General features: G+C 43.4%; 12 non-coding genes and 1 pseudogene across 12 annotated transcripts; all 13 read left to right on the top strand.

Annotated features, from left to right (window-relative positions):
• Positions 1 to 779: 779 nt before the first annotated feature.
• On the top strand, positions 780 to 898 carry LOC136756547 (5S ribosomal RNA). Its single transcript, XR_010818624.1, has one exon. It is a non-coding gene; the product is annotated as a 5S ribosomal RNA (ribosomal RNA).
• Positions 899 to 1,964: 1,066 nt separating this feature from the next.
• LOC136756109 (5S ribosomal RNA) lies at positions 1,965 to 2,083 on the top strand. The gene has a single exon (XR_010818212.1). It is a non-coding gene; the product is annotated as a 5S ribosomal RNA (ribosomal RNA).
• A 1,055-nt stretch (positions 2,084 to 3,138) lies between these two features.
• Positions 3,139 to 3,257, top strand: LOC136756642 (5S ribosomal RNA). The gene has a single exon (XR_010818711.1). It is a non-coding gene; the product is annotated as a 5S ribosomal RNA (ribosomal RNA).
• Positions 3,258 to 4,323: 1,066 nt separating this feature from the next.
• On the top strand, positions 4,324 to 4,432 carry LOC136757540 (uncharacterized; annotated as a pseudogene).
• Positions 4,433 to 5,487: 1,055 nt separating this feature from the next.
• On the top strand, positions 5,488 to 5,606 carry LOC136757467 (5S ribosomal RNA). The gene has a single exon (XR_010819487.1). It is a non-coding gene; the product is annotated as a 5S ribosomal RNA (ribosomal RNA).
• A 1,066-nt stretch (positions 5,607 to 6,672) lies between these two features.
• On the top strand, positions 6,673 to 6,791 carry LOC136757152 (5S ribosomal RNA). The gene has a single exon (XR_010819193.1). It is a non-coding gene; the product is annotated as a 5S ribosomal RNA (ribosomal RNA).
• Positions 6,792 to 7,845: 1,054 nt separating this feature from the next.
• LOC136757250 (5S ribosomal RNA) lies at positions 7,846 to 7,964 on the top strand. The gene has a single exon (XR_010819287.1). It is a non-coding gene; the product is annotated as a 5S ribosomal RNA (ribosomal RNA).
• A 1,055-nt stretch (positions 7,965 to 9,019) lies between these two features.
• Positions 9,020 to 9,138, top strand: LOC136756345 (5S ribosomal RNA). Its single transcript, XR_010818435.1, has one exon. It is a non-coding gene; the product is annotated as a 5S ribosomal RNA (ribosomal RNA).
• Positions 9,139 to 10,196: 1,058 nt separating this feature from the next.
• On the top strand, positions 10,197 to 10,315 carry LOC136757915 (5S ribosomal RNA). The gene has a single exon (XR_010819728.1). It is a non-coding gene; the product is annotated as a 5S ribosomal RNA (ribosomal RNA).
• A 1,066-nt stretch (positions 10,316 to 11,381) lies between these two features.
• On the top strand, positions 11,382 to 11,500 carry LOC136755802 (5S ribosomal RNA). Its single transcript, XR_010817914.1, has one exon. It is a non-coding gene; the product is annotated as a 5S ribosomal RNA (ribosomal RNA).
• A 1,066-nt stretch (positions 11,501 to 12,566) lies between these two features.
• LOC136755831 (5S ribosomal RNA) lies at positions 12,567 to 12,685 on the top strand. The gene has a single exon (XR_010817942.1). It is a non-coding gene; the product is annotated as a 5S ribosomal RNA (ribosomal RNA).
• Positions 12,686 to 13,740: 1,055 nt separating this feature from the next.
• Positions 13,741 to 13,859, top strand: LOC136757913 (5S ribosomal RNA). Its single transcript, XR_010819726.1, has one exon. It is a non-coding gene; the product is annotated as a 5S ribosomal RNA (ribosomal RNA).
• Positions 13,860 to 14,925: 1,066 nt separating this feature from the next.
• LOC136756985 (5S ribosomal RNA) lies at positions 14,926 to 15,044 on the top strand. Its single transcript, XR_010819034.1, has one exon. It is a non-coding gene; the product is annotated as a 5S ribosomal RNA (ribosomal RNA).
• The last annotated feature ends 280 nt before the right edge of the window (positions 15,045 to 15,324 follow it).

Below are 15,324 nucleotides of genomic sequence, written 5' to 3'. Positions count from 1 at the left end.
GTGCTCACAAGGAGCCTCATTCAACACACACGGTTCCATTCCCATTCATGCAAAGCACGAAATTTAAAACTTGGGAACATACTTGAGAGCAAAGATCACATTCAATCTCATTCAAGGCACGGATGTGAATGCAACGGGATGAAATTACTGAAATGATGCCTGCCCTCGAACTGTGATGATGGACTACCCGACTCGCCAATAATATTGGGTTCTGGTGTATTGAAATACAGGAGCTGCTGGATTTGTGTGTTTTCTTACCCCCTCACCATAGTTTGTCAAATGTTTAAACAACTGAACTTATATTCAAGGTTTGTTTCTCTTCATATGTTTTACTGGTTTACATTTGTCTCAGCAACCTGTTGAATGATTCTTCTGCTTTCAAAACAAAATGACAACAGGATGAATGCACACACTTGAAAATACAATACATGCAATGTTATGCATCATAGTGATGCAACCTCCTTTCAGTTTCATACTGCATGTCAATTGAAATCCTTACTGAAATGCACACCTTCTCAAGATTGCGCTTGAATGGCGTGTCAGGCACTCAATTACAGCTGTTTTATCAAGACAATGTGTTAGTTTTGTAATACATTGGTCTGGTGTGGCACCCCAGCTAACGCACAACGTTGCCACAACGTTTCGTGTTAGCAGGGACTGTCTGCGGCGCGCTGGTGTGTCCCGGACTTTAGAGTAGAGAGACAGTTCAACTGTAAGTATGAACGGCAGAAACGGATATTGCCTTCCCTTTAAGTAGAGCGTCAGGGACAGCATTCCTGGCTTACGGCCATACTAGCCTGAATACGCGCGATCTCGTCCGATCTCGGAAGCTAAGCAGGCTCGGGCCTGGTCAGTACTTGGATGGGAGACCGCCTGGGAATACCAGGTGCTGTAAGCTTTTGCATCTTTTACACACCAGAGGGCGACAAATCACGAGTTTTAACTTTGGATACACGCAATTTCATCATTATTTCAGATTTGACTTCCCCAAATACACAGGCATACAATAGATCTTGTTCTCCAACGGAAACGGTCCCTAGTAACTAGGGTACATTCGTAAATAAATTGAGCATCATGGCTAGAAGTGACTAAATGTTGCCTAATCTTTCTCATCGAGAAATGACACAATTACAGCAACACAAAAAGGAACTCCACCGGACAAAGTTCAGTGCTCACAAGGAGCCTCATTCAACACACACGGTTCCATTCCCATTCATGCAAAGCACGAAAGTGTAAAACTTGGGAACATACTTGAGAGCAAAGATCACATTCAATCTCATTCAAGGCACGGATGTGAATGCAACGGGATGAAATTACTGAAATGATGCCTGCCCTCGAACTGTGATGATGGACTACCCGACTCGCCAATAATATTGGGTTCTGGTGTATTGAAATACAGGAGCTGCTGGATTTGTGTGTTTTCTTACCCCCTCACCATAGTTTGTCAAATGTTTAAACAACTGAACTTATATTCAAGGTTTGTTTCTCTTCATATGTTTTACTGGTTTACATTTGTCTCAGCAACCTGTTGAATGATTCTTCTGCTTTCAAAACAAAATGACAACAGGATGAATGCACACACTTGAAAATACAATACATGCAATGTTATGCATCATAGTGATGCAACCTCCTTTCAGTTTCATACTGCATGTCAATTGAAATCCTTACTGAAATGCACACCTTCTCAAGATTGCGCTTGAATGGCGTGTCAGGCACTCAATTACAGCTGTTTTATCAAGACAATGTGTTAGTTTTGTAATATATAGTTCCGGTCTGGTGTGGCACCCCAGCTAACGCACAACGTTGCCACAACGCTGCCACAACGTGGCGTGTTAGCAGGGACTGTCTGCGGCGCGCTGGTGTGTCCCGGGCTTTAGAGTAGAGAGACAGTTCAACTGTAAGTATGAACGGCAGAAACGGATATTGCCTTCCCTTTAAGTAGAGCGTCAGGGACAGCCTCCCTGGCTTACGGCCATACTAGCCTGAATACGCCCGATCTCGTCCGATCTCGGAAGCTAAGCAGGCTCTGGCCTGGTCAGTACTTGGATGGGAGACCGCCTGGGAATACCAGGTGCTGTAAGCTTTTGCATCTTTTACACACCAGAGGGCGACAAATCACGAGTTTTAACTTTGGATACACGCAATTTCATCATTATTTCAGATTTGACTTCCCCAAATACACAGGCATACAATAGATCTTGTTCTCCAACGTAAACGGTCCCTAGTAACTAGGGTACATTCGTAAATAAATTGAGCATCATGGCTAGAAGTGACTAAATGTTGCCTAATCTTTCTCATCGAGAAATGACACAATTACAGCAACACAAAAAGGAACTCCACCGGACAAAGTTCAGTGCTCACAAGGAGCCTCATTCAACACACACGGTTCCATTCCCATTCATGCAAAGCACGAAAGTGTAAAACTTGGGAACATACTTGAGAGCAAAGATCACATTCAATCTCATTCAAGGCACGGATGTGAATGCAACGGGATGAAATTACTGAAATGATGCCTGCCCTCGAACTGTGATGATGGACTACCCGACTCGCCAATAATATTGGGTTCTGGTGTATTGAAATACAGGAGCTGCTGGATTTGTGTGTTTTCTTACCCCCTCACCATAGTTTGTCAAATGTTTAAACAACTGAACTTATATTCAAGGTTTGTTTCTCTTCATATGTTTTACTGGTTTACATTTGTCTCAGCAACCTGTTGAATGATTCTTCTGCTTTCAAAACAAAATGACAACAGGATGAATGCACACACTTGAAAATACAATACATGCAATGTTATGCATCATAGTGATGCAACCTCCTTTCAGTTTCATACTGCATGTCAATTGAAATCCTTACTAAAATGCACACCTTCTCAAGATTGCGCTTGACTGGCGTGTCAGGCACTCAATTACAGCTGTATTATCAAGACAATGTGTTCGTTTTGTAATACATAGTTCCGGTCTGGTGTGGCACCCCAGCTAACGCACAACGTTGCCACAACGTTTCGTGTTAGCAGGGACTGTCTGCGGCGCGCTGGTTTGTCCCGGGCTTTAGAGTAGAGTGACAGTTCAACTGTAAGTATGAACGGCAGAAACTGATATTGCCTTCCCTTTAAGTAGAGCGTCAGGGACAGCCTCCCTGGCTTACGGCCATACTAGCCTGAATACGCCCGATCTCGTCCGATCTCGGAAGCTAAGCAGGCTCGGGCCTGGTCAGTACTTGGATGGGAGACTGCCTGGGAATACCGGGTGCTGTAAGCTTTTGCATCTTTTACACACCAGAGGGCGACAAATCACGAGTTTTAACTTTGGATACACGCAATTTCATCATTATTTCAGATTTGACTTCCCCAAATACACAGGCATACAATAGATCTTGTTCTCCAACGTAAACGGTCCCTAGTAACTAGGGTACATTCGTAAATAAATTGAGCATCATGGCTAGAAGTGACTAAATGTTGCCTAATCTTTCTCATCGAGAAATGACACAATTACAGCAACACAAAAAGGAACTCCACCGGACAAAGTTCAGTGCTCACAAGGAGCCTCATTCAACACACACGGTTCCATTCCCATTCATGCAATGCACGAAAGTGTAAAACTTGGGAACATACTTGAGAGCAAAGATCACATTCAATCTCATTCAAGGCACGGATGTGAATGCAACGGGATGAAATTACTGAAATGATGCCTGCCCTCGAACTGTGATGATGGACTACCCGACTCGCCAATAATATTGGGTTCTGGTGTATTGAAATACAGGAGCTGCTGGATTTGTGTGTTTTTTTACCCCCTCACCATAGTTTGTCAAATGTTTAAACAACTGAACTTATATTCAAGGTTTGTTTCTCTTCATATGTTTTACTGGTTTACATTTGTCTCAGCAACCTGTTGAATGATTCTTCTGCTTTCAAAACAAAATGACAACAGGATGAATGCACACACTTGAAAATACAATACATGCAATGTTATGCATCATAGTGATGCAACCTCCTTTCAGTTTCATACTGCATGTCAATTGAAATCCTTACTGAAATGCACACCTTCTCAAGATTGCGCTTGACTGGCGTGTCAGGCACTCAATTACAGCTGTTTTATCAAGACAACGTGTTCGTTTTGTAATATATAGTTCCGGTCTGGTGTGGCACCCCAGCTAACGCACAACGTTGCCACAATGTTGCCACAACGTGGCGTGTTAGCAGGGACTGTCTGCGGCGCGCTGGTGTGTCCCGGGCTTTAGAGTAGAGAGACAGTTCAACTGTAAGTATGAACGGCAGAAACGGATATTGCCTTCCCTTTAAGTAGAGTGTCAGGGACAGCATTCCTGGCTTACGGCCATACTAGCCTGAATACGCCCGATCTCGGAAGCTAAGCAGGCTTGGGCCAGGTCAGTACTTGGATGGGAGACCGCCTGGGAATACCAGGTGCTGTAAGCTTTTGCATCTTTTACACACCAGAGGGCGACAAATCACGAGTTTTAACTTTGGATACACGCAATTTCATCATTATTTCAGATTTTACTTCCCCAAATACACAGGCATACAATAGATCTTGTTCTCCAACGTAAACGGTCCCTAGTAACTAGGGTACATTCGTAAATAAATTGAGCATCATGGCTAGAAGTGACTAAATGTTGCCTAATCTTTCTCATCGAGAAATGACACAATTACAGCAACACAAAAAGGAACTCCACCGGACAAAGTTCAGTGCTCACAAGGAGCCTCATTCAACACACACGGTTCCATTCCCATTCATGCAATGCACGAAAGTGTAAAACTTGGGAACATACTTGAGAGCAAAGATCACATTCAATCTCATTCAAGGCACGGATGTGAATGCAACGGGATGAAATTACTGAAATGATGCCTGCCCTCGAACTGTGATGTTGGAATACCCGACTCGCCAATAATATTGGGTTCTGGTGTATTGAAATACAGGAGCTGCTGGATTTGTGTGTTTTTTTACCCCCTCACCATAGTTTGTCAAATGTTTAAACAACTGAACTTATATTCAAGGTTTGTTTCTCTTCATATGTTTTACTGGTTTACATTTGTCTCAGCAACCTGTTGAATGATTCTTCTGCTTTCAAAACAAAATGACAACAGGATGAATGCACACACTTGAAAATACAATACATGCAATGTTATGCATCATAGTGATGCAACCTCCTTTCAGTTTCATACTGCATGTCAATTGAAATCCTTACTGAAATGCACACCTTCTCAAGATTGCGCTTGACTGGCGTGTCAGGCACTCAATTACAGCTGTTTTATCAAGACAACGTGTTCGTTTTGTAATATATAGTTCCGGTCTGGTGTGGCACCCCAGCTAACGCACAATGTTGCCACAACGTGGCGTGTTAGCAGGGACTGTCTGCGGCGCGCTGGTGTGTCCCGGGCTTTACAGTAGAGAGACAGTTCAACTGTAAGTATGAACGGCAGAAACGGATATTGCCTTCCCTTTAAGTAGAGCGTCAGGGACAGCCTCCCTGGCTTACGGCCATACTAGCCTGAATACGCCCGATCTCGTCCGATCTCGGAAGCTAAGCAGGCTCGTTCCTGGTCAGTATTTGGATGGGAGACCGCCTGGGAATACCTGGTGCTGTAAGCTTTTGCATCTTTTACACACCAGAGGGCGACAAATCACGAGTTTTAACTTTGGATACACGCAATTTCATCATTATTTCAGATTTGACTTCCCCAAATACACAGGCATACAATAGATCTTGTTCTCCAACGTAAACGGTCCCTAGTAACTAGGGTACATTCGTAAATAAATTGAGCATCATGGCTAGAAGTGACTAAATGTTGCCTAATCTTTCTCATAAAGAAATGAGACAATTACAGCAACACAAAAAAGAACTCCACCGGACAAAGTTCAGTGCTCACAAGGAGCCTCATTCAACACACACGGTTCCATTCCCATTCATGCAAAGCACGAAAGTGTAAAACTTGGGAACATACTTGAGAGCAAAGATCACATTCAATCTCATTCAAGGCACGGATGTGAATGCAACGGGATGAAATTACTGAAATGATGACTGCCCTCGAACTGTGAAGATGGACTACCCGACTTGCCAATAATATTGGGTTCTGGTGTATTGAAATACAGGAGCTGCTGGATTTGTGTGTTTTCTTACCCCCTCACCATAGTTTGTCAAATGTTTAAACAACTGAACTTATATTCAAGGTTTGTTTCTCTTCATATGTTTTACTGGTTTACATTTGTCTCAGCAACCTGTTGAATGATTCTTCTGCTTTCAAAACAAAATGACAACAGGATGAATGCACACACTTGAAAATACAATACATGCAATGTTATGCATCATAGTGATGCAACCTCCTTTCAGTTTCATACTGCATGTCAATTGAAATCCTTACTGAAATGCACACCTTCTCAAGATTGCGCTTGACTGGCGTGTCAGGCACTCAATTACAGCTGTTTTATCAAGACAATGTGTTCGTTTTGTAAAATATAGTTCCGGTCTGGTGTGGCACCCCAGCTAACGCACAACGCTGCCACAACGTTGCCACAACGTGGCGTGTTAGCAGGGACTGTCTGCGGCGCGCTGGTGTGTCCCGGGCTTTAGAGTAGAGAGACAGTTCAACTGTAAGTATGAACGGCAGAAACGGATATTGCCTTCCCTTTAACTAGAGCGTCAGGGACAGCCTCCCTGGCTTACGGCTATACTAGCCTGAATACGCCCGATCTCGTCCGATCTCGGAAGCCAAGCAGGCTCGGGTCTGGTCAGTACTTGGATGGGAGACCGCCTGGGAATACCAGGTGCTGTAAGCTTCTGCACCTTTTACACACCAGAGGGCGACAAATCACGAGTTTTAACTTTGGATACACACAATTTCATCATTATTTCAGATTTTACTTCCCCAAATACACAGGCATACAATAGATCTTGTTCTCCAATGTAAACGGTCCCTAGTAACTAGGGTACATTCGTAAATAAATTGAGCATCATGGCTAGAAGTGACTAAATGTTGCCTAATCTTTCTCATCGAGAAATTACACAATTACAGCAACACAAAAAGAACTCCACCGGACAAAGTTCAGTGCTCACAAGGAGCCTCATTCAACACACACGGTTCCATTCCCATTCATGCAAAGCACGAAAGTGTAAAACTTGGGAACATACTTGAGAGCAAAGATCACATTCAATCTCATTCAAGGCACGGATGTGAATGCAACGGGATGAAATTACTGAAATGATGCCTGCCCTCGAACTGTGATGATGGACTACCCGACTCGCCAATAATATTGGGTTCTGGTGTATTGAAATACAGGAGCTGCTGGATTTGTGTGTTTTCTTACCCCCTCACCATAGTTTGTCAAATGTTTAAACAACTGAACTTATATTCAAGGTTTGTTTCTCTTCATATGTTTTACTGGTTTACATTTGTCTCAGCAACCTGTTGAATGATTCTTCTGCTTTCAAAACAAAATGACAACAGGATGAATGCACACACTTGAAAATACAATACATGCAATGTTATGCATCATAGTGATGCAACCTCCTTTCAGTTTCATACTGCATGTCAATTGAAATCCTTACTGAAATGCACACCTTCTCAAGATTGCGCTTGACTGGCGTGTCAGGCACTCAATTACAGCTGTATTATCAAGACAATGTGTTCGTTTTGTAAAATATAGTTCCGGTCTGGTGTGGCACCCCAGCTAACGCACAACGTTGCCACAACGTTTCGTGTTAGCAGGGACTGTCTGCGGCGCGCTGGTGTGTCCCGGAATTTAGAGTAGAGAGACAGTTCAACTGCAAGTATGAGCGGCAGAAACGGATATTGCCTTCCCTTTAAGTAGAGCGTCAGGGACAGCCTCCCTGGCTTACGGCCATACTAGCCTGAATAAGCCCGATCTCGTCCGATCTCGGAAGCTAAGCAGGCTCGGGCCTGGTCAGTCCTTGGATGGGAGACCGCCTGGGAATACCAGGTGCTGTAAGCTTTTGCATCTTTTACACACCAGAGGGCGACAAATCACGAGTTTTAACTTTGGATACATGCAATTTCATCATTATTTCAGATTTGACTTCCCCAAATACACAGGCATACAATAGATCTTGTTCTCCAACGTAAACGGTCCCTAGTAACTAGGGTACATTCGTAAATAAATTGAGCATCATGGCTAGAAGTGACTAAATGTTGCCTAATCTTTCTCATCGAGAAATGACACAATTACAGCAACACAAAAAGGAACTCCACCGGACAAAGTTCAGTGCTCACAAGGAGCCTCATTCAACACACACGGTTCCATTCCCATTCATGCAAAGCACGAAAGTGTAAAACTTGGGAACATACTTGAGAGCAAAGATCACATTCAATCTCATTCAAGGCACGGATGTGAATGCACCGGGATGAAATTACTGAAATGATGCCTGCCCTCGAACTGTGATGATTGACTACCCGACTCGCCAATAATATTGGGTTCTGGTGTTTTGAAATACAGGAGCTGCTGGATTTGTGTGTTTTCTTACCCCCTCACCATAGTTTGTCAAATGTTTAAACAACTGAACTTATATTCAAGGTTTGTTTCTCTTCAAATGTTTTACTGGTTTACATTTGTCTCAGCAACCTGTTGAATGATTCTTCTGCTTTCAAAACAAAATGACAACAGGATGAATGCACACACTTGAAAATACAATACATGCAATGTTATGCATCATAGTGATGCAACCTCCTTTCAGTTTCATACTGAATGTCAATTGAAATCCTTACTGAAATGCACACCTTCTCAAGATTGCGCTTGACAGGAGTGTCAGGCACTCAATTACAGCTGTTTTATCAAGACAATGTGTTCGTTTTGTAATATATAGTTCCGGTCTGGTGTGGCACCCCAGCTAACGCACAACGTTGCCACAACGTTTCGTGTTAGCAGGGACTGCCTGCGGCGCGCTGGTGTGTCCCGGACTTTAGAGTAGAGAGACAGTTCAACTGCAAGTATGAGCGGCAGAAACGGATATTGCCTTCCCTTTAAGTAGAGCGTCAGGGACAGCCTCCCTGGCTTACGGCCATACTAGCCTGAATACGCCCGATCTCGTCCGATCTCGGAAGTCAAGCAGGCTTGGGCCTGGTCAGTACTTGGATGGGAGACCGCCTTGGAATACCAGGTGCTGTAAGCTTTTGCATCTTTTACACACCAGAGGGCGACAAATCACGAGTTTTAACTTTGGATACACGCAATTTCATCAATATTTCAGATTTTACTTCCCCAAATACACAGGCATACAATAGATCTTGTTCTCCAACGTAAACGGTCCCTAGTAACTAGGGTACATTCGTAAATAAATTGAGCATCATGGCTAGAAGTGACTAAATGTTGCCTAATCTTTCTCATCGAGAAATGACACAATTACAGCAACACAAAAAGGAACTCCACCGGACAAAGTTCAGTGCTCACAAGGAGCCTCATTCAACACACACGGTTCCATTCCCATTCATGCAAAGCACGAAAGTGTAAAACTTGGGAACATACTTGAGAGCAAAGATCACATTCAATCTCATTCAAGGCACGGATGTGAATGCAACGGGATGAAATTACTGAAATGATGCCTGCCCTCGAACTGTGATGATGGACTACCCGACTCGCCAATAATATTGGGTTCTGGTGTATTGAAATACAGGAGCTGCTGGATTTGTGTGTTTTCTTACCCCCTCACCATAGTTTGTCAAATGTTTAAACAACTGAACTTATATTCAAGGTTTGTTTCTCTTCATATGTTTTACTGGTTTACATTTGTCTCAGCAACCTCAGCAAGAATGATTCTTCTGCTTTCAAAACAAAATGACAACAGGATGAATGCACACACTTGAAAATACAATACATGCAATGTTATGCATCATAGTGATGCAACCTCCTTTCAGTTTCATACTGCATGTCAATTGAAATCCTTACTGAAATGCACACCTTCTCAAGATTGCGCTTGACTGGCGTGTCAGGCACTCAATTACAGCTGTATTATCAAGACAATGTGTTCGTTTTGTAATATATAGTTCCGGTCTGGTGTGGCACCCCAGCTAACGCACAACGTTGCCACAACGTTTCGTGTTAGCAGGGACTGTCTGCGGCGCGCTGGTGTGTCCCGGACTTTAGAGTAGAGAGACAGTTCAACTGCAAGTATGAGCGGCAGAAACGGATATTGCCTTCCCTTTAAGTAGAGCGTCAGGGACAGCCTCCCTGGCTTACGGCCATACTAGCCTGAATACGCCCGATCTCGTCCGATCTCGGAAGCTAAGCAGGCTCGGGCCTGGTCAGTACTTGGATGGGAGACCGCCTGGGAATACCAGGTGCTGTAAGCTTTTGCATCTTTTACACACCAAAGGGCGACAAATCACAAGTTTTAACTTTGGATACACGCAATTTCATCATTATTTCAGATTTGACTTCCCCAAATACACAGGCATACAATAGATCTTGTTCTCCAACGTAAACGGTCCCTAGTAACTAGTGTACATTTGTAAATAAATTGAGCATCATGGCTAGAAGTGACTAAATGTTGCCTAATCTTTCTCATCGAGAAATGACACAATTACAGCAACACAAAAAGGAACTCCACCGGACAAAGTTCAGTGCTCACAAGGAGCCTCATTCAACACACACGGTTCCATTCCCATTCATGCAAAGCACGAAAGTGTAAAACTTGGGAACATACTTGAGAGCAAAGATCACATTCAATCTCATTCAAGGCACGGATGTGAATGCAACGGGATGAAATTACTGAAATGATGCCTGCCCTCGAACTGTGATGATGGACTACCCGACTCGCCAATAATATTGGGTTCTGGTGTATTGAAATACAGGAGCTGCTGGATTTGTGTGTTTTCTTACCCCCTCACCATAGTTTGTCAAATGTTTAAACAACTGAACTTATATTCAAGGTTTGTTTCTCTTCATATGTTTTACTGGTTTACATTTGTCTCAGCAACCTGTTGAATGATTCTTCTGCTTTCAAAACAAAATGACAACAGGATGAATGCACACACTTGAAAATACAATACATGCAATGTTATGCATCATAGTGATGCAACCTCCTTTCAGTTTCATACTGCATGTCAATTGAAATCCTTACTGAAATGCACACCTTCTCAAGATTGCGCTTGACTGGCGTGTCAGGCACTCAATTACAGCTGTTTTATCAAGACAATGTGTTCGTTTTGTAATATATAGTTCCGGTCTGGTGTGGCACCCCAGCTAACGCACAACGTTGCCACAATGTTGCCACAACGTGGCGTGTTAGCAGGGACTGTCTGCGGCGCGCTGGTGTGTCCCGGGCTTTAGAGTAGAGAGACAGTTCAACTGTAAGTATGAACGGCAGAAACGGATATTGCCTTCCCTTTAAGTAGCGCGTCAGGGACAGCCTCCCTGGCTTACGGCCATACTAGCCTGAATACGCCCGATCTCGTCCGATCTCGGAAGCTAAGCAGGCTTGGGCCTGGTCAGTACTTGGATGGGAGACCCCCTGGGAATACCAGGTGCTGTAAGCTTTTGCATCTTTTACACACCAAAGGGCGACAAATCACGAGTTTTAACTTTGGATACACGCAATTTCATCATTATTTCAGATTTGACTTCCCCAAATACACAGGCATACAATAGATCTAGTTCTCCAACGTAAACGGTCCCTAGTAACTAGTGTACATTCGTAAATAAATTGAGCATCATGGCTAGAAGTGACTAAATGTTGCCTAATCTTTCTCATCGAGAAATGACACAATTACACCAACACAAAAAGGAACTCCACCGGACAAAGTTCAGTGCTCACAAGGAGCCTCATTCAACACACACGGTTCCATTCCCATTCATGCAAAGCACGAAAGTGTAAAACTTGGGAAAATACTTGAGAGCAAAGATCACATTCAATCTCATTCAAGGCACGGATGTGAATGCAACGGGATGAAATTACTGAAATGATGCCTGCCCTCGAACTGTGATGATGGACTACCCGACTCGCCAATAATATTGGGTTCTGGTGTATTGAAATACAGGAGCTGCTGGATTTGTGTGTTTTCTTACCCCCTCACCATAGTTTGTCAAATGTTTAAACAACTGAACTTATATTCAAGGTTTGTTTCTCTTCATATGTTTTACTGGTTTACATTTGTCTCAGCAACCTGTTGAATGATTCTTCTGCTTTCAAAACAAAATGACAACAGGATGAATGCACACACTTGAAAATACAATACATGCAATGTTATGCATCATAGTGATGCAACCTCCTTTCAGTTTCATACTGCATGTCAATTGAAATCCTTACTGAAATGCACACCTTCTCAAGATTGCGCTTGACTGGCGTGTCAGGCACTCAATTACAGCTGTTTTATCAAGACAATGTGTTCGTTTTGTAATATATAGTTCCGGTCTGGTGTGGCACCCCAGCTAACGCACAACGTTGCCACAATGTTGCCACAACGTGGCGTGTTAGCAGGGACTGTCTGCGGCGCGCTGGTGTGTCCCGGGCTTTAGAGTAGAGAGACAGTTCAACTGTAAGTATGAACGGCAGAAACGGATATTGCCTTCCCTTTAAGTAGCGCGTCAGGGACAGCCTCCCTTGCTTACGGCCATACTAGCCTGAATACGCCCGATCTCGTCCGATCTCGGAAGCTAAGCAGGCTCGGGCCTGGTCAGTACTTGGATGGGAGACCCCCTGGGAATACCAGGTGCTGTAAGCTTTTGCATCTTTTACACACCAAAGGGCGACAAATCACGAGTTTTAACTTTGGATACACGCAATTTCATCATTATTTCAGATTTGACTTCCCCAAATACACAGGCATACAATAGATCTTGTTCTCCAACGTAAACGGTCCCTAGTAACTAGTGTACATTCGTAAATAAATTGAGCATCATGGCTAGAAGTGACTAAATGTTGCCTAATCTTTCTCATCGAGAAATGACACAATTACACCAACACAAAAAGGAACTCCACCGGACAAAGTTCAGTGCTCACAAGGAGCCTCATTCAACACACACGGTTCCATTCCCATTCATGCAAAGCACGAAAGTGTAAAACTTGGGAACATACTTGAGAGCAAAGATCACATTCAATCTCATTCAAGGCACGGATGTGAATGCAACGGGATGAAATTACTGAAATGATGCCTGCCCTCGAACTGTGATGATGGACTACCCGACTCGCCAATAATATTGGGTTCTGGTGTATTGAAATACAGGAGCTGCTGGATTTGTGTGTTTTCTTACCCCCTCACCATAGTTTGTCAAATGTTTAAACAACTGAACTTATATTCAAGGTTTGTTTCTCTTCATATGTTTTACTGGTTTACATTTGTCTCAGCAACCTGTTGAATGATTCTTCTGCTTTCAAAACAAAATGACAACAGGATGAATGTACACACTTGAAAATACAATACATGCAATGTTATGCATCATAGTGATGCAACCTCATTTCAGTTTCATACTGCATGTCAATTGAAATCCTTACTGAAATGCACACCTTCTCAAGATTGCGCTTGACTGGCGTGTCAGGCACTCAATTACAGATGTTTTATCAAGACAATGTGTTCGTTTTGTAAAATATAGTTCCAGTCTGGTTTGGCACCCCAGCTGACGCACAACGTTGCCACAACGTTTCATGTTAGCAGGGACTGTCTGCGGCGCGCTGGTGTGTCCCGGACTTTAGAGTAGAGAGACAGTTCATTTGCAAGTATGAGCGGCAGAAACGGATATTGCCTTCCCTTTAAGTAGAGCGTCAGGGACAGCCTCCCTGGCTTACGGCCATACTAGCCTGAATACGCCCGATCTCGTCCGATCTCGGAAGCTAAGCAGGCTCGGGCCTGGTCAGTACTTGGATGGGAGACCGCCTGGGAATACCAGGTGCTGTAAGCTTTTGCATCTTTTACACACCAGAGGGCGACAAATCACGAGTTTTAACTTTGGATACACGCAATTTCATCATTATTTCAGATTTGACTTCCCCAAATACACAGGCATACAATAGATCTTGTTCTCCAACGTAAACGGTCCCTAGTAACTAGGGTACATTCGTAAATAAATTGAGCATCATGGCTAGAAGTGACTAAATGTTGCCTAATCTTTCTCATCGAGAAATGACACAATTACAGCAACACAAAAAGGAACTCCACCGGACAAAGTTCAGTGCTCACAAGGAGCCTCATTCAACACACACGGTTCCATTCCCATTCATGCAAAGCACGAAAGTGTAAAACTTGGGAACATACTTGAGAACAAAGATCACATTCAATCTCATTCAAGGCACGGATGTGAATGCAACGGGATGAAATTACTGAAATGATGCCTGCCCTCGAACTGTGATGATGGACTACCCGACTCGCCAATAATATTGGGTTCTGGTGTATTGAAATACAGGAGCTGCTGGATTTGTGTGTTTTCTTACCCCCTCACCATAGTTTGTCAAATGTTTAAACAACTGAACTTATATTCAAGGTTTGTTTCTCTTCATATGTTTTACTGGTTTACATTTGTCTCAGCAACCTGTTGAATGATTCTTCTGCTTTCAAAACAAAATGACAACAGGATGAATGCACACACTTGAAAATACAATACATGCAATGTTATGCATCATAGTGATGCAACCTCCTTTCAGTTTCATACTGCATGTCAATTGAAATCCTTACTGAAATGCACACCTTCACAAGATTGCGCTTGACTGGCGTGTCAGGCACTCAATTACAGCTGTATTATCAAGACAATGTGTTCGTTTTGTAAAATATAGTTCCGGTCTGGTGTGGCACCCCAGCTAACGCACAACGTTGCCACAATGTTGCCACAACGTGGCGTGTTAGCAGGGACTGTCTGCGGCGCGCTGGTGTGTCCCGGGCTTTAGAGTAGAGAGACAGTTCAACTGTAAGTATGAACGGCAGAAACGGATATTGCCTTCCCTTTAAGTAGAGCGTCAGGGACAGCCTCCCTGGCTTACGGCCATACTATCCTGAATACGCCCGATCTCGTCAGATCTCGGAAGCTAAGCAGGCTCGGGCCTGGTCAGTACTTGGATGGGAGACCGCCTGGGAATACCAGGTGCTGTAAGCTTTTGCATCTTTTACACTCCAGAGGGCGACAAATCACGAGTTTTAACTTTGGATACACGCAATTTCATCATTATTTCAGATTTGACTTCCCCAAATACACAGGCATACAATAGATCTTGTTCTCCTACGTAAACGGTCCCTAGTAACTAGGGTACATTCGTAAATAAATTGAGCATCATGGCTAGAAGTGACTAAATGTTGCCTAATCTTTCTCATCGAGAAATGACACAATTACAGCAACACAAAAAGGAACTCCACCGGACAAAGATCAGTGCTCACAA

Source organism: Amia ocellicauda, chromosome 8 (assembly GCF_036373705.1).
Source record: "Amia ocellicauda isolate fAmiCal2 chromosome 8, fAmiCal2.hap1, whole genome shotgun sequence".
In the NCBI taxonomy this organism is placed as follows: domain Eukaryota; kingdom Metazoa; phylum Chordata; class Actinopteri; order Amiiformes; family Amiidae; genus Amia; species Amia ocellicauda.
The sequence above is the reverse complement of the archived record's forward strand: the minus strand, read 5'-3'. Positions and strand labels throughout refer to the sequence as shown.